The sequence below is a fragment of the Panthera tigris genome, chromosome A1, assembly GCF_018350195.1.
Source record: "Panthera tigris isolate Pti1 chromosome A1, P.tigris_Pti1_mat1.1, whole genome shotgun sequence".
Classification (NCBI taxonomy): Eukaryota; Metazoa; Chordata; class Mammalia; order Carnivora; family Felidae; genus Panthera; species Panthera tigris.
The window spans coordinates 8,891,650-8,917,947 of NC_056660.1; the positions used below are offsets into that span (position 1 = coordinate 8,891,650).

At 43.2% G+C, this 26,298-nt stretch overlaps 2 long non-coding RNA genes across 4 annotated transcripts in view; one reads left to right on the plus strand and one right to left on the minus strand.

The window, feature by feature from the left end:
• LOC122240297 overlaps window positions 1–25,735 on the plus strand; it is a 47,270-nt gene extending 21,535 nt beyond the window's left edge. For 2 of the 3 annotated variants that reach the window (XR_006219800.1, XR_006219807.1), the window contains one exon: window positions 24,311–25,735. This is a non-coding gene — a long non-coding RNA (uncharacterized LOC122240297). Of the gene's footprint in view, window positions 1–993; window positions 3,271–24,310 lie in introns of those variants that run through there. The other variant, XR_006219806.1, reaches the window with a different exon arrangement.
• On the minus strand, window positions 2,111–10,724 carry LOC122240292. The gene is made up of 3 exons (XR_006219779.1): window positions 10,664–10,724; window positions 8,294–8,391; window positions 2,111–2,191 (listed from the first exon to the last, which is right to left on the minus strand). It is a non-coding gene; the product is annotated as an uncharacterized LOC122240292 (long non-coding RNA).
• Window positions 25,736–26,298: the final 563 nt, after the last annotated feature.

Below are 26,298 nucleotides of genomic sequence, written 5' to 3' on the forward strand. Positions count from 1 at the left end.
AATTGAGGGGAAGGTACAGAGATTTCCCATATACCCTCTGTCTCCTCACACACATAGCACATGGGCATTTACAAAGATTTAAATCTGTTTTATGGTATAGAGTTGGCATTTTACAAATGGTATAGAGTAAGTCATTTTACAAATACGGTGTTCACGTCTTTTATATCCAAAATATTTTTTATCTGCCTAACCTTTAAAGGACTAAGTAAGAGGGTTATTAACATTTTCTCAATATTATTGCTTTTCTGAAATTTTATACATGTAACCGTTTTGGGTTTCTGCATTTTTGTGTCAGTAATCGGGCACATAATTATTTATGCTGGCAATTTTCTTTGTCTTTTGTATTCTCCTTCAAGAAAAGGTCACTCGCCATGTCCTTTTAATACTTCCCCTTAGAAGCCTCCATTTGATATTAATAACTCAGTTCCTACTCTGATTTTGCTTGTATTTGCACAACTTATTTATTCCTTGTTTTCCTTTTTACCTTTCCTGGTCACTTGGTCTGGTACTGTTCCTTTGGGGCAGCATGTGGTTGAATTTTGGCTTTTGCAGGTTGTGACTTCTTGTGTTTCCTGGGACTTTAGCACCTATGTCACTATCCCTGCTCTGCCTGAAGTCTTATCTGTACTCTTCCACATCTTCTTCACTAGTGCTCCCACGAATACTCTCTCTCTGCCCACTTGAAACTACACTACTTTCACCTGCACGTGGCCCCACTGCCACCTGCTAATTCAAAATTGCGGCCCCAGAGCCGGCAACCGTGCCCAGAACCCCGGAGGCTCTTCGATAAATGTTTAGTGAGTGATAAGTATAGCATTAGCTAGGGTCAGGTTCATTGGTAATAAAACCCAAATATCAGTGCCTTAAAAATGAGTCTATCTCTCCCTTATGTAAAATTCTTAAGCCCTTAGGCGTTTAACGCAGAGCTGGTAAGAAGGCTTTGTTCCGCGGAATTTCCCAGTTCCTTCTAAACCACTGTTCTGCCATTTCTAGAGTGTGTTCCTTATCCTCGTGGTCCAAGAGAGTCCACATCTCAGACCCCAAGATGGAAGAAAGAACAAAGAAGAACCAGCCGGAGGAGTGTTCCAGGAGTCTGTGCCGGAAGGTTCCTGGAATCTGCCATGCACACAAATGCTTCTACTTGCACGGCGTTAGCCGGAATTCGGTCACACAGCCATTCTTCCCACAAGAGAAGCTGAGATGTGCTAATCCGGATAGCTGTGTGTCCAACCCAAATTGTATTCTATGGAAGAACCCTGAAGACCTGAGAAGGAACAGGCTCCTTGCGGAAATCGCAAGAAGATGGGAGCCGGGCCGTAGGGTGAATGAGGTAGCATGGGAGGTCGGCTACGAGAAAAGGAGGGCCTGACATGTGAAGTCTCAGACAGCCAAGACCATGGATATACTCCTATAGACTCTTTATTAGCGAGGGTCCTGAGAGGAAACAGACAGCACTCTTGAAAGGGTGGCACGAGTTCAATGAAGGGACTCTACAAGAGGCGGGCAGGGCCAAAGAAGACTAACGTGGGCTGGCGAAGCACCCCAGGGCCAGCAACTGCAGGAAACTACCATCACTTCCAGTACTGCCGAGGCAAGTGGATAAACAGGTACCGGAACCCTGCAGCTGTAGTCGTAGGAAAGGGGTCTCGGACAGGAGCTGTGCTTTTGGTAGAGGGACCTCGCCGCCACAACATGAAGCCCGAAAGTGGAACTTGGTGATATAATTTGCCAGGCCCGGTGCAACATGAAACAAAAGGGCCACTTGTTCAGACACTGCTGAGAACTCCAAGATGATGCCAGCAGGGCATTAAAGCAAGCATGCTGCCCTTCCGAGCACAGGGCCCTGTGCATCTATCTGTACAGGTCAAACATCTGTGAAGCTGGATTTGCCCGGCGGAGAAATAGCCAAGGACGAGTGCCCCCCAGACTTCTCTCTCTTCCAGCCCCCTGACCTTTTCCAGTGCCTCTCACTGTCCATACCCAAATGGAAGTCGAAGCAAAAGTGTTGGGGTGAGGCAGTCCGTGGCGGTCGGCCCAGGGGGAGAAAATGGATAGTGTGAATCTGGAAACAAGCAGAGAATATCCAGCTCAGCTCTGGAGGGCCGTTAGAGATTTTTTCAGCAGAGTGACGTGTCCAATTAGTTTTTAGGAACAACTTTTTGGCAGCAGTGTGGAGGATGGATTGGAGAGCCTGGAGGCAGAAAGACCAATTAGAAGGCTATTATGTAAGTTCCAGAGTTGCCTTCTCTTTTCTTTTTTTAAATATCAAACTCCCAGGAAGGAACAGATTTTATATTTATAACGCCGGCCAAATAACACACACAAACACATGTATACGCGTGCGTATATCTATATGAAACCCAGAGTCCACAAAACACAAAGCCTTAGTGCAACAATGCTTCACTTTACTAGAAGCAGAGTACTCTGATTTCGTTAAAAAATGCTGGTTGCATATTACAATCATCCTTTCACAGTGTATGAAAATCAAACCATCATATTGTACGCCTTTAACTTTTATGTAATATATGTCAATTATTTTTCAATAAAGGTGGAAAAAATATTGCTTCCAAGCCACCATGTTGATTAAGAGCCACAGCTTTTAGCTTGAAAAACCTAGGTCTGAGAGTACAAAAGTAAACTGATAGCCCGCAAAGGTGTTCGTTCGTATCCTAATCCCCAGACCCTGGGAATATGCGAGTTTACATAGCAAGAGGGATTTAGCAGAATTTATTTCATTGAGGACTTTGAGATGGGAGGCTATGCTGGATTATCCAGGTGGGTCCAGGGTAATCACAAGGTCCTTAGAAAGGAAGAAGGACGGAGAAAGGGTTGTTGAAGGAAGCAGCGTCAGGGTGGTACAGCTGGCCATCGCTGGTTTTGAAGATCGTTGGCCATGAGCCAAGGAGTGTGTTCCTCTAGAAGGTAGGAAAGATAAGGAGTAGGATTTTCCCCCGGAGGCTTCAAAGAATGACGCCTTGATTTTCCGCAGTGACATCCATAGGTCTGTCACCGCTGTGTGGTGTCTTAAGCTGTAGAGTTTGTGGCGATTCATTACAGCGACGATGAGAAACTGGTACCCAGGGGCAGATGGTGAGAGTCGGAATGAGGCAGTGTCAGGGGGGATGGATGGAGAGGAGAGGACTGGATATTCTAGTAGGACCTTTAAATGTGGAGTCCAGGTTCTCTCTTAGGGTGGAGGGCCACAGGACAAATCACAGTTTTTCTTCCCCTAGCGTTTGACCTTTGCAGGAGGATTCAAATGAATGTCAAAGACTTAGCGGGGCAAAAAAAAAATCTGTTTTAAAACTCTGTTTTCATGGGGTGAGTGTAGGGATTCAGGGCGGCTCAAGACATTGTGCTGTCAACCTGTGAGCTGATCTGGAAGGTGGAAAGAGCCACCTGGATGGTGTCTTTTTAACTGACTAGCTTCGCTCTCACAGATGACTCTTGGATGTATGTAGAACTCACAAAGCCAAGCAAATAATGTTGATTTTTCTAGAAATCGAAAGAAGAAAGTGCTCCAGTATGGAAGAGGCCATCAGCCACACAGTGGGGCTTGAAGGTGAATGATTTGTAAATGGGCAGATCACCACATGAGTCTGTGCAAGGTGCTTGTATCAATAGTTGGACGCAGGGCAGGAAAGTCAGCAACAGGATCTGGTAATGATCAGCTTATATAAACAATCAATTTGCATTTATAAGTTACTTGTTGTGAACGCACAGACCGTCTGAAAAAAATCTAGCAAAAACTAGAAAGCATACTTTAAAATAAATCATTTACAGTAGCAGTAGAAAACATAAAATAAGGTGTCTAAAAATCTAACTATGAGCAATACTTTTACATAGAAAATGATAAAACATTATAGAAAGACATAACAAGCTCTAATACATGAAAAGCTATTCCATGTTTGTGGATGGCAGGACGGTCTTAAAGATGCCAGATCTCCCAAATTGTTGTAGAAGCACAGGGCAAGAAAAGTCATACTTCAGTCGACTATGCGCACGTGTCCATGCACACGTGTGGGGAACTTAACATGATAACCCTAAGGTGCAGGCGTAAGAACAAAGAGTCGAGAATCTCTGGGGCTGTTGGCAGTTTCGCCCTCCCAGATGTCATTCCTTGTTATTAGGCTGTGTCCAACAGGACCGTGCGGTACAGGAGCAGGAAAAGACACACAGGCTAGTGGGACAGAACAGCAACAGATCATGTATCCACCTAACCATGGTCAATGACAGAAGGACACCACAACTCAAGAGGGAAAGGATGGACTCTTCAATAAACGGCCATGAGACAAATGATTATAGGAGAAAACATAAAAACTGGACTCAGATAGAGAAAGCAAAACTTAAAACTTTTAAAAGGAAGATAGAGTAGAATCATCTTTTCACATCGAGGAAGGAAATAAAGTCGAAGGCACACACATACACACAACAAAAAGGAAAACACAGATTCGTTCGATTACGCTAAAATTTAAAACCTTTGAGTACAACCAAAGACACCATAAGCAACATGAAAATGTAAACGAAGCCTGGGAGGAAAATGGTGTATACAGGTAACTAATAAAGGAGCAGAATCCAGGATATGTTAATAATTCTACACATCAGTAGGAGTCAGCCAACCCAGTAGGTAAGCAGGCGATGGATATTTATTGGCAATTCACAAAAGAGAAAACCTGAGCCACCAGTGAATATGCAATGGCATGTTCCACTTCACTCGTCAGTGAGGAAATGAAAACAAAAATGAGATTCCCACTCTCACCAAAGTGGCAACGGTTTTAAAATGTGGCCCTATCAGGTGTTGGAGAGGATGTAGAGAAAAAAAAAGCACCTTCATACTTTCCTGGTAGGAGAATAAACTGGTACAAGTAATTTCTTTCTTTCTTTCTTTCTTTCTTTCTTTCTTTCTTTCTTTCTTTCTTTCTTTATTACATTTATTTTTGAGAGATTGAGTGCAAGTGAGGGAGGGGCAGAGAGAAAGGGACAGAGAATCCAAAGCATTTTGACACGGGGATTGAAATCACAAACCACGAGATCATGACCTGAGCCGAAGCCAGAGGCTCAACCGGCTAAGCCACCGGGGCACCGCCTGGTACAAGCATTTTAGAGAACACTCTGATGGTATCTAGTGACCTTGAAGAAGAGGTGCAAAGTTGACGACCTGAAACTCCATTCCTAGCAATGTTTCCTGGAGAAACTAAGGCATGGACCCAGGACCCAAGCATCATTCAAGTATCATTTATACTGGAAACAAAATATCCATCATTAGGAGACCAGGCAAATAAATAGTGACTTAGTCACCCAAGGAGGTACTCTGTATGATAGCTAAGAAGGAAGTAACCGGAGCCTTGTATATCTCCGCAGATAAATCCCGACAACATAATGTTGAAGCAGAAAATCAAGTTGTAGTGAAATAAGTGTAGGAACATAGCATGAAAAACGCTATTTTTTGTGTGCACAAACATACGTATGAAAATTATAAAACAAATATCAAAATGGTAAGCCCCAAACTCAGAATAGTAGTTAGGTTTAAGAAAGGTGGAGGGGCACCTGGGGGGCTCGGTTGGTTAAGCATCCAAGTCTTGGTTTCAGCTCAGGTCATAATCTCACAATTTGTGGGATTGAGCCCTGCATCAGGCTCTGCGCTGACAGCACAGGGCCTGCTTGGGATTCTCTTTCTCTGTCTCCTCTCTTTGCCCCCCTCTCTCTCTCTCTCTCAAAAAAAAAAAAAAAAAAGGGGAGGTGAATGCAATGGAGGAGGGTGGGAATACACAGAAGGCTGTATCTGTAATGTCTTGTTTCTATCTTACACTCATTATCCTATTTTATGCTTTTTATTTACACGGCTTTATATGCTTGAATAATTATATTTAAAAACTCAAGCCCAGGGCGCCTGGGTGGCTCAGTCGGTTAAGCGTCCGACTTCAGCTCAGGTCACGATCTCGCGGTCCGTGAGTTCGAGCCCCGCGTCGGGCTCTGTGCTGACTGCTCAGAGCCTGGAGCCTGTTTCAGATTCTGTGTCTGCCTCTCTCTCTCCCCCTCCCCCGTTCATGGTCTGTCTCTCTCTGTCTCAAAAATAAATTAAAAAACGTTTAAAAAATTTTTTAAAAACTCAAGCCCTTCACCATGGCAACAAAGTCACCCACGGTCTTGCCCCCTCTGAGGTTGTCTTTGCGGATCCTTCCAGTCCCCCCGTCCATCACTCCTGTGTACTACTGGGCTCCAGAGATACCAGATTCCTGTTGTTTCCTGAATACATTCCTTTGCACAGCTGCATGCTTTTGCTTATGCTCTTCCCCACCCCCCCCCCCAAGGTCTTCTATTCTAGACCCCACGTGGAAAACTCCATCCTTCCAGATTCATTTTCTATTCATCTATCTCTGGTTTTCTCCAAGGAAATGCTTCTCAAACTTCAACGTGCATAGGAGTCAGCCTTAGATCTTGTTAAAATGCAGGTTCTGATTCCGCGGGTTTGGGTGGGGGCCCCCGTTCTGCCTTGCTAATAAGCTCTCAGGTAATGCCAATGGTGGCACAGGTCAGAATCACACTATAGTAGCCAGACCCTTCTTCTTGGGTAGTTAGAAGCTCCCGGCTCCAGATTTCCATAGCCTCCTCTACATCCCTTATTATAACATCCATTGCGTTGCTCTCGGTCTGTTTTTTATATCCAACCTTTTTCATGACACTCTGAAAAGTAGTTATCTCGTAAGGGTAGTAATCCTGCCCGGGGCCTCACTGCATGGCCAGCACCTAGCATTCCCTCGCTGAAATATTTGAAACGTTCCAATGTTAAAAATACAATTGCCTGTTGCACCTCTGGTGAAACCTTATTAAATCTGTTCAAACGTTTCTGTGTTTTATATCCCAGGCCAGTAGCAACAGGTAGGCAGAGCGGTAAATGCATAGTGTGTGCAGATCCGATCTGAATAGGTTCCTAATTACGGTGCTCAACTGGAGAGGGGAACTGGAAACCCTTAAAAAGTTTCAGAACCCTTAGGGCAGAGAGAGCTTTGGAGATCCAGGGGATTTTCGTTACTTAGTCACAGGGCATGGGTTTTGTTCTAAGCATTAAGATGGTTTATGGGAGGTTTGTAGACCTGTTGTGAGAACATAGGCCCTCTGAGAAAGATTGAAAGGGCAAACGCAGGGCTGGCTGGTGACTAACAGCCTGGCCAGGGTTCCTGCCCGTTGGGAATCTTCTCCGTGGCCCTGTTGCACCCTGTGCATGTACCTGCGGAGGCTGGCGGGTGCAGGGAGGGTGCAGCCCAGCACGTGCCCCCACCTGCCCACCCGTCCCAATTGTGGCCCTCCCGCTCAGCGGCTGTGACTCCCTGAGCAACTTACTTCGCCTTTCTGGACCTAGGAGCGCCAGCTTTCAACCAAATACCGCGTGGACATATACTGAAGATAGAGTCCTTGTTTATCTGAAATTCAGTTTGTAATTGGGCACGCAATATTTGAATCGGCAAAATTATCTGGGACTCGCCTTCTTTGTTTCTAAAATGAGGTACCAGTCTCATCAGATTGTGAGGCTGGAATAATTAAATATTCGGAGAGGACTTAGAATGGGCCCCGGCTCAGAGCGTGTTACCCATAGGATCAAATCCACATTCCTCAGTCTTGGGTGGGGGGGGTCTTTCAAGACTTGCACCTCCCCCCTTGTCTTCCCAGTCTCCATTACCACTGCCCCTCCCCTCTGTGATTCCATGCCGAGCCTACACCCAACCATGTCCTGCCTCTGCTCCCTTTCTTGGCAGCTGCCTCTACCCAGAATCCCTTTCTCGTGAGCGCCCTGATGAGAAGCCACTAGTCCAGGGTAGCTGTACTTAAGACTGCCCGTCTGTGGACTTCTCTGCTCCACCGCTGGGAGCCTCACCTCGTGAGCCCCTTCACAGCACTTTACACAGACCTTTATCTGTCCCTGTCTCGCTGTAGTAAACTTGTTTCACTCTTTGTGTGATATTTTCTTTAACAGTATAATGTGTGTGTGTGTGAATTAATGTTAATCCACAATCTGGTGCTTTTAGTTACTGTCTGAAGTCTCTTAATCAGGAACTCCTATACCAAGGGTGATAGGTGAGCATTTAAAAAGCTGCCCGACTTCAAATATTCTTATTTAAGTCCGCACCAGAGGACTTGCTCTTTGAGTAAGGGGTGTGGAAGTAATTTCTCACTTATAGAATGGGTGGTATTCAAAATATACAGTAGAGCAGAAGGACTTCAACTTGTCCTGTCGTGGGCAGAACAGAGAAAAGCCAAGATCTAAACCGCACACAGCCCTGGGTGTTGCACTTACTGGAGGCTTCTCCCATCTGATTTGATTGATTTCATCGATTGTCAGGATACAGATGCATTTGCCTCTAGTGAAACTTTCAGTGCAAGGTGTTGGAGAGTCTGAAAGAACAGAGAGCAAGGACTTCACCAGAATTACAGAACAGATTGAGAGCTGTTTTTTTTTTTTTTTCACTTGCTTGCTAATAAAAGTTGGCTCACCGTGTGGAAAGTGGGCTAAGATGTGCCCTCATCGTGCTATACCACCTGGTAGGGAGGGGAGTGGGACAAGGGACATCTGTATCCTTTCTTGTACCCTACGCGTTGGAGGCCACTGTCATCCACCAAAAGGGACTCGATGATCACGAAACCAAATTGGTTTAGTCCAGTTTGCAACGCTCTGTCTCTCCAACCGAAGGTGAGCTCGAGAGTCGGGACCTGTGTTAGTAGTGTTTCACTCCAGCCCCTCCCCCTGCAGCTGGCCCAGCAGGAGGTGCTCAGTATGGAAGGGGTGACAGGACCCTTGAAAGACCCTTATTGCAGAGCCAGCTCGAAAACGTTGAGACAGAATCAGACATCCAATTAGCAAATATGATCAGGGTGAAAACACAGAAAAACACGAAGGATACACGAGAAAGGAACCCTTTGATACACCTTCCTTGAAATTCTCTAAGAAACCGCTTTCCCTCTTGAGAATTCATGATACATAGCATCACCTTCACATTAAAGGTGTTGAAGAATGTTCTCAAAAAGTAAATCCTCCTCAGGCACTTTACCTCTGGGTATTCTTCCTCAAACCCGAGGCCTTAGTCTAATCAAGAGAAAACATCCCTCTAACCCAAGTTAAGCAACATTTTACAAAATGTCTGGCCAGCACTCTTCAAAACTGTCAAGTTCATGATAAACAGGGGAAGACTGAGAAACTGTCAAGATCAAAGGAGCCTATAAAGAGAAATCCTAAGTACAGTGTAGGATCCTGGATGACATCTCAGAACAGAAAAAAGACATTAGTGGGAAAATGGATAAAATCCAGATATGTCTGGAGTTTAACTGATGGCACTGTACCAATGTTAATTTCTTAGTTTTGACAAGTGTACCATAGGTAATGACAGATGTTAATATTAGTGGAAACTGCATGAAGGATATCTGGAAACTGTATTCATCACTTTTCGGTGCAACTATCATTATTCTAAGATAAAAAGGTCATTTAAAAAAGAAGTTTTAAAATAAGGTAGATATTTGAATGACAATTGTAGAAAAAAGAGGAATCTAGCTTTTGACACTAATGAAGTCGAACATTTAAAGGTAAGTCATGGATTCCAGGAAGAGCCACCTGCTAGGCTGGGTCTGATCCTGACCACTCGCCACGGAGGTCCTACCAGCTTTTCAGTTAGAATCTTGTTTCCACTTGGTTAATCTGCGTGGCTTTGTTAAGGATAGATGGCTGGCTATCGTGTACGATCGACTTTGGGAGAAGTGGAATAAACCTCTTCAGGGCTGCGTCTGCAAAGCTAAAGGCATAGCGAATCACAAACATCACAGCGTCACATTCCTTTCTTCTAATGAGTATTAAGCATCGAGGCCTACTCCGTCAAGTGCCTCCCGCAGGACTTGGCACACTATTGGTATATCGGAAATATTTGCTGGCTTTATGTTACCATGGCCCAGTTCAGAGTTGCCCACTTACTCTGATGGGAGGGAGAAACAACAACAACAAAAAAACCAACTCCAAAGTGGATATGAAACTGAGCTCTTTCTGCTGATGTTGGCTTTGGGGCCTTTATTTTAAGTGCAAGAGGAGGGAGAGAGACAGAGGGCAAGCAGGGGAGGGGCGGAGAGAGAGAGGGAGACACAGAATCTGAACAGGCTCCAGGCTCTGAGCTGTCAGCACAGAGCCCGATGGGGGGCTGGAACTCCTGAACCACGAGATCATAACCTGAGCCGAAGTCGGCTGTTTGACCGACTAAGCCACCTAGGCGCCCCCATACTGTACATTTTTTTAAATGATTGTTCCATTAATCAGTTTTATGATTTTAAAAATGGTAAATAATATTAGTCAATACTAGTCAATGTAGCACTTCCTACGGGCCAGGTGGTATTCTAGGGCTTTACATATACTAACTCGTTAAATTCTCACAACAATCCCGTAAGCTGGTTACCGTATTCATTCTTGTTTTACAGATGAAGAAAGTGAGGCACAAATTAGTCACGTATCTTTCTCAGGATTATATACATTTCGCTATTTGATAAAAACACTTGATGTGGATGAACTAGGATTTGAACTAGATTGTGTCGCTTCAGAACCCACACCTCTAATCATGACACTACAGCTGTGCCCCATGAATTCATTTGCAAAGTGTGAGACTGTGGAAGCCAGCTCCAAAATGGTACTCACCTCCTGGAATTCATCCCCTTGTGTAGTCCCCTTCCACGAATCAGGATTAGTCTGCGTGTCCGATAGAACATCGTGGAAGTGACCGTGTGTGACATCTGAGGCCAGGTCACAAAAGGCATTGTGGCGATTCCCCTGGGTCTCGAGGGTAGCACTGACTCTGGGGGAGGTCAGCGCTATGTTGTGTAGACACTCAAGGGTAATTGTGGAGAAGGAACCCACCTGGCAGCCATGTAAATGAGGCACATTGGAAGCAAAAGCTCCAAACCCAATTAAGCTTTAAGTGAGCACGGCCTCTGCTGACATCTGACTGATCCTAATGAGAAATCGCGAGCCCAAACTACCCAATGAAGCTGCTCCAAAATTCTTGACCCATGGTAACTGTGAGAGAAAATACATATTCGTTGTGCATTCGAGTTGCTCAGTCTGGGGACAATTTGTTACACAGCAATTGGATAACTAGTACAGAAAACACTCAGAAAAGTGTGAAAAAGAAATCACTTCGAATCTTACAATTCCGATCGTAAGATTCCAATTGAAATTTTTTTTAATGTTTTATTTATTTCTGAGAAAGTGTAAGTAGGGGAGGAGCAGAAAGAGAAGGGAACAGAGAATCCAAAATGGGCTCTGCGCTGACAGCAGTGAGCCCCACGTGGGGCTCAGACTCACAACTGTGAGATCATGACCTGAACTGGTTGGATGCTCAACCGACTGAGCCACTCAGGAGCCCCAGAATTCCTTCTTTTTATGCTCAAACATACTTAAGCTCAATGCATGTCGTTTTAAAAAAATATAACTTGGTTCATAACGTACGTTCATTTTTGTATACTGCCATTTCCCCACTTAATGCGTAAATAGATATCCATGTCAGTAGAAAAGTCTTTCGAAACGTAAGTTTCATGGCTTTGTAACAGTTCACAATGGAGCTTTATTTTGGGACATTTAAGTTGTTTCCATATTTCTGCTATTATAAACACTAACACAGTAACTACTTTGGAAAGAGACAATGTGGCGAATTGTCAAGACCACAGCCTTTGAATTCTCTGTATGCAAATTCTAGTTCTGCCCTTCCCTAGTGCAACTTTGAATAAGTTCCTTAGTCTGTGCTGTTTCCTTGATCTATAAAATAAGAATTGCAGTGCTTTTGCGGGCACGTCTTCTTACTTTTTTATTGAACTAAAATATACATAAGTTACCATTTTAAGCATTTTTTTTAACGTTTTTATTTATTTTTGAGACAGAGAGAGACAGAGCATGAACAGGGGAGGAGCAGAGAGAGAGGGAGACACAGAATCTGAAACAGGCTCCAGGCTCTGAGCTGTCAGCACAGAGCCCGACGCGGGGCTCGAACTCACGGACCGTGAGATCATGACCTGAGCCGAAGTCGGACGCTTAACCAACCAAGCCACCCAGGTGCCCCCCATTTTAAGCATTTTTAAGTTCAGTGGCATTGAGTACATTCACATTGTTGTGTGACCATCACCACCATCCATCTCTAGAACTTGTTCATTATCCTAAACTGAAACTCCGCATCAGCTAAACACTAACTCCACATTCTCTCCTACACTTAGCCTCCGTTCCACTTTATGTCTCTGTGGATTTGGCTATTCTCGGTACAATATTTGTCCTTTTGTGTCTGGCTTATTTTACTTAGTATGTCTTCAAGGTCCAACTATGTTGTAGCACATATCCAAATTTCATTCTTTCTTAAGGCTAAAATTCTCTTGTATGTATATCCCACATTTTATTTATTCAGTCTTCTGATGATAGCCTTTTGAGTTGTCTCCACCTTTTGGCTATTGTGAATAATGCTGCTATGAACATTGGTGCATAAATATCTGTTTGAATCTCTGCTTTCAGTTCTTTGGGGTATATACCTAGAAGTGGAATTGTTGGATCGTATGTAATTTTATGATTTTTTGGGAGAACGGCCATACGTATGTCTTCAACAGTGGTTGGACCATTTTACATTCCTACCAGCAATGCACATGGGTTCCAATTTCTCCACATTCTTGCCAGTATTTATTTTCTGAGGCTTGGAGGGGGGCAGTAGAGAGGAGTTGGATAATAGCAGTTCTAATTAGTGTGAGGTGGTATCTTACTGTGATCTTGATTTTGATGATCAATGTTGTTGAGCATCTTTTTCATGTACTTATTGGCCATTTGCATATCTTTTGGGGGGAATTTTCTATTCAATTCCCCTCTCGACCATCACTTCTTTCTTGAAATTCTTGTCTGCCTTTACTTCCTCAAGCTCTCCCCTCCATCCCTCTGCTCACCTTCTACTTTCTTTCTTTCTTCTTCCTCTAAGCTTCTCATCTTATTGTGGTAGAGTTCTTTCAAGTCAGGTCTTTGACCTTCCCTGTATTAATTTCACTCTTGCCACCTCAAGGAAGCTAATGGCTGGTGTGGAGATTCAAGAAATCAAAGACATGAAGATGTCAGGTATTCAATTAATATATTATAAATAAGTGAATAAAATGAAACAAAGAGGTACAGTTAAATAAAGGAAGAAAAACTGAGTGCTAAGAAACGTTGAGGTAATCACAAAAAGTCAGGAAAGGCAAAAAAAAAAAAAAAAGAGAGAGAGAGAGAGAGAGAGAGAGAGAGAGATATTAAATAAGACCGAGAATGAAATTTTGCCATCTGTGACAACATAGATTGATGTCAAGGGCAATATGCTAAATAAGTCAGAGAAAGACGAATACCATATGATCTCTGTTATAAGTGGAATCTTAAAAATGAATAAAAAAAGTGAAGCTCATAGATACGGAGAACAGATGGACGGTTACCAGAGATGGGGTGGGGGGAAGGGTGGGAGAAATGAGTGAACTGCTTTTGTTTTTAGTTTAAATACATTGAGTTTTAAAAAGGAAGATCAAATTGAGAGAACTCACATTTATTGTATTCAAAATTTATTACAAAGCTACAGTAATCAAGACAGTGTGGTGCTAGCCTAAGGACAGACCTATTAATCAATGGAATGGGGAGTTAAAAAGTCCATAAATAGAACAGAGTGGCCAGAAACAAACCCATATGAATACAGCCAACCAATTGTTGACAAGAATGCCAAGACCACCCATACAGAAAAAAGAACAGGTTTTTCAACAAATGGCACTGGGGCAATTGATGTCCACATGCAAAACAGTAAGTTGAACCCCTCCCTCACAGCATATACAGAAACGAACTTAAAGCGGATCAAAGAGCTAAATGTAAAACTCTTAGGTTTGGGACCTGAGATTAGGTAGCAATTTCTTAGATATGATACCAGAAGTACAAGTAACAAAAGAAAAATTGTGTAAATTAGACTTCAGCAAAATGTAAAGCTTTGCGCTTCAAAGTATACTCTCAAGAAAGTGAAAGTGAGAAGTGAAGAGAAAATAAGAGAAAAAGTTCGCGAATCATGTCTCTGCTAGAACTCGGGGGGAAAAAACTATTACAACTCAGCATTAGAAAGGACATTTTTTAAAAAGGGGCCAAGGATTTTAGTAGACGTGTCTCCAAAGTAGATATAAAAATGACCATTAAGCCCAAGCAAAGATGTTCAACAACATTAGTCATTAGGGAAACGCAAGTCAAAATCAAAATGAGATGTGAATTCACACCCACCAGCACAGCTATTATAAAAAAAACAACAGAAAAGGAGAAGTTTGGTGAGGATGTGGTGAAATTGGAACATCGCTGCCAGGAAACAGGTTGGTATTTTTTTCAAAATGTTAAACATGGAATTAGCATGTGACCCACTAATTCCACTCCCAGGTATGTACCCCAGAGATCTGAAGATACGTATTCACACGTAAACTTGTATGCAAATATTTCCAGCAGCGTTCTTCTTTTTTTTTTATTTTTATTTTTATTTTTATTTTTTTTATTTTTTATTTTTTAATATATGAAATTTACTGTCAAATTGGTTTCCATACAACACCCAGTGCTCATCCCAAAAGGTGCCCTCCTCAATACCCATCACCCACCCTGCCCTCCCTCCCACCCTGCCCTCCCTCCCACCCCCCATCAACCCTCAATTTGTTCTCAGTTTTTAACAGTCTCTTATGCTTTGGCTCTCTCCCACTCTAACCTCTTTTTTTTTTTTTTTTTTCTTTCCTTCCCCTCCCCCATGGGTTTCTGTTATGTTTCTCAGGATCCACATAAGAGTGAAACCATATGGTATCTGTCTTTCTCTGTATGGCTTATTTCACTTAGCATCACACTCTCCAGTTCCATCCATGTTGCTACAAAAGGCCATATTTCATTTTTTCTCATTGCCACGTAGTATTCCATTGTGTATATAAACCACAATTTCTTTATCCATTCATCAGTTGATGGACATTTAGGCTCTTTCCATAATTTGGCTATTGTTGAGAGTGCCGCTATAAACATTGGGGTACAGGTGCCCCTATGCATCAGTACTCCTGTATCCCTTGGATAAATTCCTAGCAGTGCTATTGCTGGGTCATAGGGTAGGTCTATTTTTAATTTTCTGAGGAACCTCCACACTGCTTTCCAGAGCGGCTGCACCAATTTGCATTCCCACCAACAGTGCAAGAGGGTTCCTGTTTCTCCACATCCTCTCCAGCATCTATAGTCTCCTGATTTCTTCATTTTGGCCACTCTGACTGGCGTGAGGTGGTATCTGAGTGTGGTTTTGATTTGTATTTCCCTGATAAGGAGCGACGTTGAACATCTTTTCATGTGCCTGTTGGCCATCCGGATGTCTTCTTTAGAGAAGTGTCTATTCATGTTTTCTGCCCATTTCTTCACTGGGTTATTTGTTTTTCGGGTGTGGAGTTTGATGAGCTCTTTATAGATTTTGGATACTAGCCCTTTGTCCGATGTGTCGTTTGCAAATATCTTTTCCCATTCCGTTGGTTGCCTTTTAGTTTTGTTGATTGTTTCCTTTGCTGTGCAGAAGCTTTTTACCTTCATGAGGTCCCAATAGTTCATTTTTGCTTTTAATTCCCTTGCCTTTGGGGATGTGTCAAGTAAGAAATTGCTACGGCTGAGGTCAGAGAGGTCTTTTCCTGCTTTCTCCTCTAGGGTTTTGATGGTTACCTGTCTCACATTCAGGTCCTTTATCCATTTTGAGTTTATTTTTGTGAATGGTGTGAGAAAGTGGTCTAGTTTCATTCTTCTGCATGTTGCTGTCCAGTTCTCCCAGCACCATTTGTTAAAGAGACTGTCTTTTTTCCATTGGATGTTCTTTCCTGCTTTGTCAAAGATGAGTTGGCCATACGTTTGTGGGTCTAGTTCTGGGGTTTCTATTCTATTCCATTGGTCTATGTGTCTGTTTTTATGCCAATACCATGCTGATTTGATGATGACAGCTTTGTAGTAGAGGCTAAAGTCTGGGATTGTGATGCCTCCTGCTTTGGTTGTCTTCTTCAAAATTACTTTGGCTATTCGGGGCCTTTTGTGGTTCCATATGAATTTTAGGATTGCTTGTTCTAGTTTCGAGAAGAATGCTGGTGCAATTTTGATTGGGATTGCATTGAATGTGTAGATAGCTTTGGGTAGTATTGACATTTTGACAATATTTATTCTTCCAATCCATGAGCAGGGAATGTCTTTCCATTTCTTTATATCTTCTTCAATTACCTGCATAAGCTTTCTATAGTTTTCAGCATACAGATCTTTTACATCTTTGGTTAGATTTATTCCTAGGTATTTTATGCTTCTTGGTGCAATTGTGAATGGGATCAGTTTCTTCATTTGTCTTTCTGTTGCTTCATTGTTAGTGTATAAGAATGCAACTGATTTCTGCACATTGATTTTGTATCCTGCAACTTTGCTGAATTCATGTATCAGTTCTAGCAGACTTTTGGTGGAGTCTATCGGATTTTCCATGTATAATATCATGTCATCTGCAAAAAGCGAAAGCTTGACTTCGTCTTTGCCAATTTTGATGCCTTTGATTTCCTTTTGTTGTCTGATTGCTGATGCTAGAACTTCCAGCACTATATTAAACAACAGCGGTGACAGTGGGCATCCCTGTCGTGTTCCTGATCTCAGGGAAAAAGCTCTCAGTTTTTCCCCGTTGAGGATGATGTTAGCTGTGGGCTTTTCATAAATGGCCTTTATGATCTTTAAGTATGTTCCTTCTATCCCGACTTTCTCAAGGGTTTTTATTAAGAAAGGGTGCTGGATTTTGTCAAAGGCCTTTTCTGCATCGATTGACAGGATCATATGGTTCTTCTCTTTTTTTTTGTTAATGTGATGTATCACGTTGATGGATTTGCGAATGTTGAACCAGCCCTGCATCCCAGGAATGAATCCCACTTGATCATGGTGAATAATTCTTTTTATATGCTGTTGAATTCGATTTGCTAGTATCTTATTAAGAATTTTTGCATCCATATTCATCAGGGATATTGGCCTGTAGTTCTCTTTTTTTACTGGGTCTCTGTCTGGTTTAGGAATCAAAGTAATACTGGCTTCATAGAATGAGTCTGGAAGTTTTCCTTCCCTTTCTATTTCTTGGAATAGCTTGAGAAGGATAGGTATTATCTCTGCTTTAAATGTCTGGTAGAACTCCCCTGGGAAGCCATCAGGTCCTGGACTCTTATTTGTTGGGAGATTTTTGATAACCGATTCAATTTCTTCGCTGGTTATGGGTCTGTTCAAGCTTTCTATTTCCTCCTGATTGAGTTTTGGAAGAGTGTGGGTGTTTAGAAATTTGTCCATTTCTTCCAGGTTGTCCAATTTGCTGGCATATAATTTTTCATAGTATTCCCTGATAATTGTTTGTATCTCTGAGGGATTGGTTGTAATCATTCCATTTTCATTCATGATTTTATCTATTTGGGTCATCTCCCTTTTCTTTTTGAGAAGCCTGGCTAGAGGTTTGTCAATTTTGTTTATTTTTTCAAAAAACCAACTCTTGGTTTCGTTGATCTGCTCTACAGTTTTTTTAGATTCTATATTGTTTATTTCTGCTCTGATCTTTATTATTTCTCTTCTTCTGCTGGGTTTAGGCTGCCTTTGCTGTTCTGCTTCTATTTCCTTTAGGTGTGCTGTTAGATTTTGTATTTGGGATTTTTCTTGTTTCTTGAGATAGGCCTGGATTGCAATGTATTTTCCTCTCAGGACTGCCTTCGCTGCATCCCAAAGCGTTTGGATTGTTGTATTTTCATCTTCGTTTGTTTCCATATGTTTTTTAATTTCTTCTCTAATTGCCTGGTTGACCCATTCATTCTTTAGTAGGGTGTTCTTTAACCTCCGTGGTTTTGGAGGTTTTCCAGACTTTTCCTGTGGTTGATTTCAAGCTTCATAGCATTGTGGTTGGAAAGTATGCATGGTATGATCTCAATTCCTGTATACTTATGAAGGGCTGTTTCGTGACCCAGTATGTGATCTATCTTGGAGAATGTTCCATGTGCACTCGAGAAGAAAGTATATTCTGTTGCTTTGGGATGCAGAGTTCTAAATATATCTGTCAAGTCCATCTGATCCAATGTATCATTCAGGGCCCTTGTTTCTTTATTGACTGTGTGTCTAGATGATCTATCCATTTCTGTAAGTGGGGTGTTAAAGTCCCTGCAATGACCACATTCTTATCAATAAGGTTGCTTATGTTTATGAGTAATTGTTTTATATATCTGGGGGCTCGGGTATTTGGCGCATAGACATTTATAATAGTTAGCTCTTCCTGGTGGATAGACCCTGTGATTATTATATAATGCCCTTCTTCATCTCTTGTTACTGCCTTTAATTTAAAGTCTAGTTTGTCTGATATAAGTATGGCTACTCCAGCTTTCTTTTGGCTTCCAGGAGCATGATAAATAGTTCTCCATCCCCTCACTCTCAATCTAAAGGTGTCCTCAGATCTAAAATGAGTCTCTTGTAGACAGCAAATAGATGGGTCTTGTTTTTTTATCCATTCTGATACCCTATGTCTTTTAGTTGGCGCATTTAATCCATTTACATTCAGTGTTATTATAGAAAGATATGGGTTTAGAGTCATTGTGATGTCTGTATGTTTTATGCTTGTAGTGATGTCTCTGGTACTTTGTCTCACAGGATCCCCCTTAGGATCTCTTGTAGGGCTGGTTTAGTGGTGACAAATTCCTTCAGTTTTTGTTTGTTTGGGAAGACCTTTATCTCTCCTTCTATTCTAAATGACAGACTTGCTGGATAAAGGATTCTCGGCTGCATATTTTTTCTGTTTAGCACACTGTAGATATCGTGCCAAGCCTTTCTGGCCTGCCAAGTTTCAAAGGAGAGATCAGTCACGAGTCTTATAGGTCTCCCTTTATAAGTGAGGGCACGTTTATCCCTTGCTGCTTTCAGAATTTTCTCTTTATCCTTGTATTTTGCCAGTTTCACTATGATATGTCGTGCAGAAGATCGATTCAAGTTACGTCTGAAGGGAGTTCTCTGTGCCTCTTGGATTTCAATGCCTTTTTCCTTCCCCAGTTCAGGGAAGTTCTCAGCTATAATTTGTTCAAGTACCCCTTCAGCACCCTTCCCTCTCTCTTCCTCCTCTGGGATACCAATTATGTGTATATTATTTTTTTTTAGTGTATCACTTAGTTCTCTAATTTTCCCCTCATACTCCTGGATTTTTTTATCTCTCTTTCTTTCAGCTTCCTCTTTCTCCATAACTTTATCTTCTAGTTCACCTATTCTCTCCTCTGCCTCTTCAAGCCGAGCCGTCGTGGTTTCCATTTTGTTTTGCATTTCGTTTAAAGCGTTTTTCAACTCCTCGTGACTGTTCCTTAGTCCCTCGATCTCTGTGGCAAGAGATTCTCTGCTGTCCTGTGTACTGTTTTCAAGCCCAGCGATTAATTTTATGACTATTATTCTAAATTCACTTTCTGTTATATTATTTAAATCCTTTTTGATCAGTTCATTAGCTGTTGTTATTTCCTGGAGATTCTTCTGAGGGGAATTCTTCCGTTTGGTCATTTTGGAGAGTCCCTGGCGTGGTGAGGACCTGCAGGGCACTTCCCCTGTACTGTGGTGTATAACTGGAGTTAGTGGGCGGGGCCGCAGTCCCACCCGATGTCTGCCCCCAGCCCACCGCCGGGGCCACAGTCAGACTGGTGTGTGCCTTCTCTTCCCCTCTCCTAGGGGCGGGATTCACTGTGGGGTGGCGTGTCCCGTCTGGGCTACTTGCACACTGCCAGGCTTGTGTTGCTGGGGATCTGGCGTATTAGCTGGGGTGGGTAGGCAAGGTGCACGGGGGCTGGAGGGGCAGGCTTAGCTCGCTTCTCCTTAGGTGATCCACTTCAGGAGGGGCCCCGTGGCAGCGGGAGGGAGTCAGATCCGCTGCCGGAGGTTTGGCTCCACAGAAGCACAGCGTTGGGTGTTTGCGAGGAGCGAGCAAGTTCCCTGGCAGGAACTGGTTCCCTTTGGGATTTTGGCTGGGGGATGGGCGGGGGAGATGGCGCTGGCGCCTTTGTTCCCCGCCAAGCTGAGCTCTGCCGTCCGGGGGCTCGGCAGCTCTCCCTCCCTTTGTCCTCCAGCCTTCCCGCTTTCCGCGCAGAGCTGTTAACTTCTGACCTCCCAGACGCTAAGTCGCGCTTGCTGTCGGAACACAGTCTGTCCGGCCCCTCCGCTTTCGCCAGCCAGACTCGGGGGCTCCGCTTGGCCGGCGAGCCGCCCCTCCGCCCCGGCTCCCTCCCGCCGGTCCGTGGAGCGCGCACCGCCTCGCCACCCTTCCTACCCTCTTCCGTGGGCCTCTCGTCGGCGCTTGACTCCGGAGACTCCCTTCTGCTAATCCTCTGGCGGTTTTCTGGGTTCTTTAGGCAGGTGTAGGTGGAATCTAAGTGATCGGCAGGACGCGCTGTGAGCCCCGCGTCCTCCTACGCCGCCATCTTCCGGAACCTCCTAGCCCAGCAGCGTTCTTCTTAATAGTCAAAAAGTGGCAACAGTCCAAATGTCCGTCATCTGTTGAATGAATAAACAAAAGCACTACATCCATACAATGGAATATTGTTCAGCCTTAAAAAGGAGTGAAGTCCTTGTACTTGCCGCGGCAGGAACGAACCTGGAAAATGTCAGCTCAGTGGGAGAAGCCCAACACGAAAGACCCCCTGTTGTATGATTCCATTAACACGAAATGTCCCAAACAGGCACATCCGTAGAGACGGAAAGTAGCTTAGTGGTTGCCAAGGGCTGAGGGAAGGAGTAAATGGAAAATGCTCATGAATGACAGGGTTTCTTTTTTGGAATTAGACGGTGCTGATGGTTGCACAGTGTCATGTAAATCTTTAGTAAACCACAGAACTGTACGCTTTAAAATGGTGAATTTATGGTATATGAATTATATCTCAAAAAAAAAAAAAGTATGGAAAGAGGAAATGCTTTCCAACTCATGTCATGAGGCCAGCATCACACCGTGATGGTCTTCTGGACACATCAACTTGGCTGTACCACCGCCCCTGTTACGGAACGCTGAGTTTGCTGTGCAGGTGTTTTGCAGATGTGATTAAAGTCCATCATCAGTTGACTTTACTCAAGGGGGATTATCCCAGATGCTCTGGGTGAGGCTAATCCAGAGCAGAGTTTGTGCTTCCCGGAAGAAATTCTGCCTGTGGACAGCAGCTTCAGCTCATGCCTGGGAGTCCTGGCCTGCCCCTCCTGATGGCCTTAGGGATTTCAGACCTGCCTCATCTGCCCCCACGATCACATATTCCTCACAATAAGTTCCTTAATGCATCTCCTCCTGGTTCTATTTCTCTGATTCAACCTTGAGTGAGACTGAGAGCAAAACCAGGAAAGAATATGTATGACCAAAAATAAAAAACGGACTAATATTCCTCATAAACATAGACACAAAAATCCTTGAGACAATGTTTATTTGAGCCAGTCAAACTCAGCAATACATACAAGGTACAGCATACTATGACCAATTAGAATTTATCCCAAAGGGTGCCTGGGTGGCTCAGTTGGTTAAGCTCCAGCTTCAGCTCAGGTCATCTCATGGTTCATGGGTTGGAGCCCCGCATCCGGCTATGTGCTGACAACTCAGAGCCTGGAGCCTGCTTTGGATTCTGTGTCTCCCTCTCTCTCTCTCTGCCCCTCCCCTGCTCACTCGCTCTCTCTCTCTCAAAAATAAACATTAAAAAAAATTAAAAAAAAGAATTTATCCCAGGAATGCAAATTAGAGTTATTTTAGTTAATTTAATGAATCAATGTAATTTTCCTCATTAACAAAATTTTTTAAAATGCATTTCAGGGGCGCCTGCATGGCTCAGTCAGTTGACCATCTGAATCTTGGTTTCAGCTCAGGTCATGATCTCACAGTTCATGAGTTCAAGCCCAGCATTGGGCTCTGAACCTGCTTGGGATTCTCTCTCTCTCCCTCTCTGCCCCTCCCCAACTTGTGCTGTTTCTGTCTCTCTCAAAATAAATAAACTTAAAAAAAAATCATTTCAGTTGAAGCCAAAACAAAAAAGAAAAAGCATCGAGAAATTCAACGCTTTGTTTATAATTAAAAAAAAAAAATTCTCAGCAAACTTGGAATAAGAAGCACTTCCTCATTGTCTGTGTCAGTTTGCTCGGGCTGTCATAGACTGGGTGGCTTAATCAGTAGTGACTTATTTTCTCACAATTTTGAGAGCCAGAAGTCTAAGATGAAGGTCCCAGCAGGGTTGGTCTCTTCAGAGGCCTCTCTCTTCAGTTTGTAGATGGCTGTCTTCTCTCTATATTCTTACATGGTCTTTATCCATCTTTTTATCCCAGTCCAATTATTATAGAGTGTATTCTAATGACCTCATTTCAGCTGTATCACTTCTGTACAGACCCTGTCTCCAGATATGGTTCCATCTGAGGTACTGTGGATTAGGACTGCAACATATGAATAAGGTGGGGGAACGCTGTTCAGCTCATAACAACAGTAAAAGACACCTGTGAAAATTTACAACTAATATCATACTGATGCAAAACTGAGTGTATCCCCTTAAAGTTGAGGATAAGGCAAGGATTTCCACCCTTACCACTTCTTTCCAACATAGTACTGAAGGGCTTAGTGCAATAAAGAAAAACATAAAGAGTGTAAAGAAAGAAGCAAAGGGGCGCCTGAGTGGCTCATTCGTTCAGTGGCCGACTTCGGCCTGGTCATGATCTCACAGTTTGTGAGTTGGAGCCCCGTGTCAGGCTCTGTGCTGACAGCTCAGAGCCTAGAGCCTGCTTCAGTTTCTGTGTCTCCCTCTCTCTCTGCCCCTCCCCTGCTTGCACTCTGTCTCTCTCTCTCAAAAATAAGTAAACATTAAAAAAATTTTAAGAAAGAAGTAAAAATGTCTTTATTCACAGTTGACATGGTTGCATACATAGAAAATCCCAAGGAATCTAACCCTCCAACTCCCTCCCCCCAAATCTTAGGAATAATAAGCAAATTCAGTAAGGTTGCAAGATAGAAAGTTAATATACAAAAATTAGATGTATTTTTATATATTAACAATGAGCAGTTGTAAATGAAATTTAATAAAACACTACAGTTGCATCAAAATCAGGAAATATTTAGAGATAAATTTAACAAATATGATCAAGACCTATATGTTGAGAAATTAAAGAAGATCCAAATAAATAGGAAGGTATACCATGTCCATAGACTGGAAAGCAATATTGTTACCTGATGTCATTTTCCCCCATATTGATCTATAGATTCAATGCAATCCCAATCAAGTCCAAGAAGGCTTTTATTATAGAAACTTGCAAGCAGATTCTAAAATTTATAAAGAAGTAAAAAGGACTTAGAATACTTAATTTTGAACAAGCTCCAAAAGTTACCGTTAAATAACTATAAATGATGAAATAATAATTTTTAAACAAAATTTCAAGGGTTACTATAAGGTACATTAATCAAGAAGATATGGTATTGGAATAAGGATATACCTGTACATCAGTGGAGTCTAGAAACGGACCCATAGTTAAATTGTCAATTTGTATTTACCACAACTGCCAAAGCAATTCAATGGAGTAAAGGAAAATCTTTTCAACATCTGGTACCAGAGCAACTGGATGTCCATGTAGAAAGAATCAATCTTGACCTTACCTTACACCCTACCTCCAAATTAATTCTGGATAGATTATAAACCTAAATGTAACAGCCAAAACTATCAAGCTTCTAGAATACATAGGAGATTACATTTGCAAGCACATAGGAGGCAAAAATTACTTACCTAAGACACAGAGAACACCAAGCATAAAAGAAAATGTTGATAAGTTGGACTTCACAGTATTAAAAAGTTCTGCCCATCAAAAAAACACCATCAAAAAGTTAGTAGATTAGGGCATCTGGGTGGCTTAATCAGCTGAGTGTCTGACTCTTGATTTTGGCTCAGGTCATGATCCTAGGTCTTGGGATCAAGCCCCACGTCGGGCTCTGTGCTGAGTGTGGAGCCTGCTTAAGATTCTCTCTCTCTCCCTCTGCCCCTCTCCTCCACTCGTGCTCTCTCTCTTTCTCTCTCTCTCTCTTAAAAAAAAAAAAAAAAGACAAGAAAGAAAGTTAATAGATAAATCACAGATTGGGAAAAATTTTACTATATCTATACTATATATTGATACTATATAACTGACACAGGATTTGTATTTAGAATATAGTAAGAACTCTTATAACTCAATAATAAACGGGTTAACCATCCAATAAATGAGTAAGTACGTGGTCCTGATTAAGATCCTGAAGGCAAAGTTCACCTTTTATGTCTCTAGAGGTGAAGAAACAGAAGCCGAACGATACTGTAAGAAAATCCACTCCACCGCCAATAAGGCCGTCTAAGGCTTTCAAAAGAAAATAGCCACATGAATTCAAAGTACAGTATCACTATTCCAGAAATCTTTGGGACATTCTGCACAAAAGGTCTACAAAGAGCTTTGGAAAGATTAACCGGATGATCCTCCCAGCTTCCTGAAGAGACAGGTGGGGAGTGGACAGTTCCGCCTAATCCCACAAAGAGAGAGCCACGGACAGCCTGTTGCTGAGCCGCAGCGACCTGGGCTCCTGGCAGACGGACAGATGCGCTCCGTGAGATGAGCCAGGGAGCAGCGATCAGCACCGCAAGCGCTTGCCTCTCCCACCCTTTCTAAATTGACTCACCCACCGCTCACTCAGCAGATAGCTATTAAAGAATGCCTCCCTCTCTGTGAGAGTCAGGGCTTGTAGCTTGACTGTGGCCTCTCACTTCAGAGGTGCACCTTGCCGTCTGCCCTGGGGGCCTCTGGTGACTCATTTCCTGCTCCCAGGCTTGCTCTAGCACACAGAGCGAGGACCCCGGGGTCCTGTGTTTCATGCTCTGCTTCTCAGCCCCTACTGGTCCCGACCTCTCCCTGGCTTCCAGGGCTCCAGCCCCTCCTGTACCCCTCCTGGGTACATTCCTCTCCGCTCTTCCCATCCCGGTCCTAGGCAGCATTTGATGAGGCTAGAGTGACAATGGTAGATGTCATTTGCTCAACCTCAGGATGAACCCACTGTGCTTACAGAACTTGCACCATCATCCTGGCCCCAGAGCCTTCGTTTCTGCTGGGACCCTCCCTTGCAATGCTGTTCCATTCTTCAGCTCTCCAAACAGTATTCGCTGTTCAGTAGCCACCACACCCATGAAATCTTCCCCGCGTTTCCCCTCTTCTTTACCCTCAGCACTCAGGAAACTTCACAGTACATACCTCTTGCCAGGACAGATGGCCTTGCCCTCCACAGAGGAGAAGGCAGACAATAAATTGGCAAACGTAGAAAAAAAAGACAAAATACAGAGCACTGTGAAGTGTAGGGGCCAAGGTCAGGCTGCCCCAAGATGGACTACTTTGTCATGAAGATTATTTGAAGTTAAAAAGCAATCAACACCCAGCAGATTCAGGACCCTCCCCTACAGGTACCTAAAAAGAATTTAGAGGACTCACTCCAGGAAGAGCGCTATCTCCGCAGATAACTCTTTATACTATGAACTACATACAGTGAACAGGGAGGAATCCAGCAAGGCCTGTTTGACCAAAGTCCTCTTTGTCCCTTTGTTTCTTAGTGGCCCAGGAAACGTTCGTTGACCCAACATTTGCTCTTTTTCATCTCCCTGTGAATTGCGTTCCTTCCCTTTGAACCCCTCTAGCCCCTTCTCCTTGTTCAGGATGACATAGATACCTCATTTTTCCTTGACTCTTTGGAATCCCCATGTCTGTGTGGATTCCCTGTACATACAAAATTAAATTTTCTTTTCTCCTGTTAATCTGGTTCTTGTCAATTTGATACTTAGTCCTATGAGAAGGACCTTGAAAGGGACAGGAAATTCTTGCTCCTTGACGGAAGAAAATAAAACTAGCTACGTGACTTGCAAATGAAGGGTGGGGAGTGTTTAGATGGCATCACCCCTGAGGAAGTGACATCTGAGTTGAGACCTGAGTGATGCAGTGGGGCCAGCCTTGCAAAGACCCCAGGAAGAATGTATTTGGCAAGAGGCACGACCTGTGCAAAGGCCCTGAGGTGGGAACAACTTGGACATTTGAGGGAAAGAAAAGCAGGATGATTAGGGGGTAGTGAGTGGGCTAGGTTAACTCCTACAGGACTGTGTAGGAGGTGAGGGGAGGCAGATTTCATCCTGATTTCTTCTCACTTTGGGACCAGGAATAGGACTGAATGCTGTGTGTCCCGGGCCCTGTCATGCCACGTAGTCAGGACCCCGCGTATGGGAGGCATTTGGTCCTTTCTTTCA